At 32.5% G+C, this 4,303-nt stretch overlaps 1 long non-coding RNA gene across 1 annotated transcript; it reads left to right on the plus strand.

Annotated features, from left to right (window-relative positions):
- Positions 1–1,794: 1,794 nt before the first annotated feature.
- Positions 1,795–4,303, plus strand: LOC145327742 (uncharacterized). Its single transcript, XR_013882233.1, has 3 exons — positions 1,795–2,206; positions 2,495–2,620; positions 4,056–4,303. It is a non-coding gene; the product is annotated as an uncharacterized LOC145327742 (long non-coding RNA).

A 4,303-nucleotide genomic window follows, 5' to 3' on the forward strand; every position in this document is an offset into this window, starting at 1 on the left:
ACTAAACTTTCCTGAAAATTTTGGTAATTCGAAAATTAAAGTTGTGTATGTGTGTGTGTTGTCCCATGGATATCAAGACAATCGTCGATACATTAATATAATTCACCAATAAGGATAAAGGAGACTACCCCTTTTCATTGATTTTATTTTCACAGTTATCCTCATCAGTATCAAACTCCAATTCTCTACTTCCACGTATCCTAAGATGGGTTTTTGAGTAAAAAATGCCGCGTTTTTTCGTCTTCCGTCAATCAATCATTATTATGAAAATGCCTCGTAGGAATTAAACAGAGTATACAACTATTTATAAGCTAAGATCTCGTGAACAGTGTTAGAACGATCAATCCAGAACAAAGTTTTGGTCTTTAATTGGTGGTTATACGTAAACCAAGAAAAGCTCGGTTCCCCCACTTCGTGTCTAAAGGACAGTCGGACAAATAAAATTTAAAAACATAGAGTAGCGCTTAGTTAAGTTTTCGCCTATGATAGGTGGCTAAATGTTAATCCCCCCCCCCCTTCCCACCACAAAAAAAGGTTTCTGATAAGTCCTTTCTAAAACTAAAGTGTACTATATAAAAAGAAACATTACCGTTTGCTATGGGAAAGAAGTAAGACAAGATTTGAAAGAGCTAATCCCAACTGGGCAAGCCAAAGAAATCCTACTGAAGATACTAAAAGGTAAACAAACCCTGACCCCCCCCCCCTAAATTTAAGGTTGATGTGACTTTTTTACCTTCATGCCACCCATTGCTAGTTCATGGAATCTAGAGAGGTGTTTCAACCCTGGTTTTGCCAGGGGTTGGATATAGCCCCGAACCACTTGATAAAGTAGACATGTATAATAGTTGATTGTGGAATTTAGAAATAGCATGGAAACATTATGTCACATGAGCGCAATTTTTTACAAATTAATTATGATTCGTTGTATTGTCTTTGTTTAAATTGATTACCAACACGAACATGTTACTATGGTAGAGGGGGGTTTAAACAAACCCACCTCCCCTTTAAAATAGTCCATTTTTGTAAGGGCTGCTTTCTTCTTTATCTATCCTCTAATGGTTTCACACACCCCTGGTGAAGCGCTGTTCACGCCACTCTGATTGAAAATCTTTCATTATTCAAAAACTGCTTATTGCTTTTCAGTGGGTGTTGAACATCCTATACTATAGGGTTTATTTCGCTTGTTGGCTATACCTTATTCCTAAAGACAGATAGACATGGTAATTTTTCAAAATTAGGATATTTGTATTAAATAATTTATTTATATATTTTTAGAGAAAGAGATTGTTTACTCAATAAACATACTGTATATTCAAAAGGGTAAGTAGATTTAGATTTTTAATTTCATAATAAAAAATATACATATTAAACTATCTACATTAGAGAGGGACGTCCAAGACTTACATTTTAAGAATTGGTTATAGAAATGCTTTGATTATGGTATGGATCCCTATCATCTTATGAATCGAAATTCTAGGGTAGCTAAAAAGGCATAAAAAACTAAAATATTTTAAATTAGGTAGGTATTGTTTTCATTGCAAGGATTATAAAGTTGCTACAGTTTCTAAGTAGTTCTCTGATTGTGCCTAACATTTACAGGAATCATTATTTAACTCATAATCATTTTACAGAGATGGGTTTTTGAGTCCAGAATGCCGCGTTTTTTCGACATTTTTTAGACCTGTCGTCTTCCGTCAATCAATAATTATTTTGAAAATGCCTCGTAGGATATTAACAGAGTATAAAACTTAGATTAAAAATTTTAAAATTATTATTTTTGCCATTTGTATAATGTCTAATAAAGGTCTAAAAAGATGCATTAATTAATATACAGCAAAAATGGATTTAAGATTATTTATTTTTCTTCTATAAAAGCCGTACCAACAAAAGCGAAATAATTAAATAAATAGTTGTATACTCTGTTTAAATCCTACGAGGCATTTTCATAATAATGATTGATTGACGGAAGACGACAGGTCTAAAATATATCGAAAAAACGCGGCATTTTTGACTCAAAAACCCATCTTAGGATACGTGGAAGAGAATTAGAGTTTGATACTTATGAGGATAACTGTGAAAATAAAATTAATGAAATCTCAACTGAAATTGAAGCATATGAAAATAAAAAATTGAATGGTACAACAAAGAATTGTGGCATACTAAAGATAGAAGAAGACCTAGGCAGAAAATTTAAGAAACATAAAAGGTAAAAAATTAACCTTAAATAGTCTGGTGCTTTATGCTAACAAATAGTTGAATATAAGAGTTTGCATTAAAATGTCAACCTTTTTTTAAATACAATTTAAAACTGGTAAATCATTAACAAGGATAACAACATTCATAAAGCAAAGCTCTAAGATTAACATAGGAATTTTCACATATAAGTAAACTGATACCTTAAATTAAATGCCTAGAAAATTACGTTTTCATTTAGCCGTACAGACTGACGGACAAAGAAAGTCCTAAAGTAGCTTTAAACTATTTATTTTTTTAGAAAAAGTAATGGAGAGCACCTACCAGTTTTTAAATCTTCAGAAGTGTATCTGTTCAACCTAAGAACAGATCCAAATGAAACTGAAAATCTGAAGGATGAACATCCAGAAATTGTGAAACAACTTGAGTAAATTTTTGCTTATCCTTTAGTATCTCTCGAACGGCTATATCATATTCATTGAGATATCGAAAACTACTGAACCAAGTTCAGCAACAGTCTAGTTTATGTCTTTGGCCATTTTTAGGAGTTAGGGACAGGCCATATTAAAAATAATTTTAAAAAAGAAAAAAATGAAACAAATTGCTATTTAGAAATTTCTCTCTGACGGACGAATAGAGTTGTAGAGTAGATGTATATTGGTCCGAAGAATCTTCTATAAGATTGTTACGGACAGACCGACGAACCAAGTAAAACGTATGCTAGATAATTATTGGTATAGGAAATGTTCAAGTAAAAGAAATATTTATATAAAAAAAAACATTTTGTTGCTTTTCCACAAAGTGCCAATTGAGCTTAGAAGCGCCCCCCCCCCCCTTTTATTTTCTAAATAAATCAAAAATAAAGTAGGGGTGGTTTTTTCTTGCCAACCCCTGCGGGGATACCCAGTTCCCAATGTGACCATATCTATTAATCTAACGTTTCCAAACGTGATAAAAAAAATATATTTAAAACAAGGATGACAACATCCATAAGTAGCGAAGCACAAAAAAATTATGTATAAGAATTTAAATATTAGTTGTCAAAAGCATATATATTAGGAAAAAATCACGAAACCTTTTCAACATTTGTTTTTAATTCCTTAATATTTTTATTTCAGTACTATGACTAACAGACTGACGGTCAAAGTAAATTACATACTGGATGCTCAAAACAACGGGAAATTAATTTTGATATTTTTAACTACCAAAATTTTAAAAATCGGACCCTAAACACCAAAGATATGAGGAAAAATGTGAAAAATATAAAAATAGCAAAAAACCTGCAAAAAGGCAGTCTGACCGCCATTAATGTTTTCTTGAAACGACAGGAAATTTAATTTTGATATCTATAACTGAAAAACTTTTGAAATCGGACCATAAACACCAAAGGTATGAAGAAAATAGTAAAAAATACAAAAATAGCCTAAAACCTACTTAAAGGCAGTCTGACCGTTATAGTTGTTTTCTTGAAACGACAGGAAATTTAATTCTGATAATATAACTGAAAAAATTTTGGAAATCGGACCATAAACACCAAAGATATGGAGAAAAGTGTGAAAAACACAAAAATAGCCTAAAACCTGCTAAAAAGCGGTCCTATCGTCATAGATGTTTTATAGTTAATTGTGCTCCTTTATAATGGGAATCTTGTCAAAAAATTTCAGCCTTTTATCTTTTATAGGAGCCGAGAAAATCACGTTTCCCCCAAACTAAGACATACGGACATACGGACTTACGGACATACAGACAGACGGACAGACGGACATTTCAAATTATAGAGTAGCTTCGCTACTAAAAAGGGTATGAGCTTTTTTGAGCCTAACAAGAGACTTTGTGGGAAAACTGCAAAGTTTTATTTTCAGGGCTAGGGCACTGGAATATTTCGAGCTTGTGGTTCCTGCAGATAATCCACCAGAAATAGATAGTTATAACCTGAAGAAAGGTGTCCTCCCAACAAATTGGTGCCAGGCCAAATAGTAAGGGAGCGAGGTGACATTGGACTCTAAATTATAATTGTACCAAAAGTTTTAAAAACACCATTTTTGGCTTTCGAATGATTCAAAATATTTAGCGACCGCAGACTTTTCATTCGATAATTTTGACTTTCAAA

The sequence above is a fragment of the Acartia tonsa genome, chromosome 9, assembly GCF_053477335.1.
Source record: "Acartia tonsa isolate MP-2025a chromosome 9, ASM5347733v1, whole genome shotgun sequence".
Lineage (NCBI taxonomy): Eukaryota > Metazoa > Arthropoda > Copepoda > Calanoida > Acartiidae > Acartia > Acartia tonsa.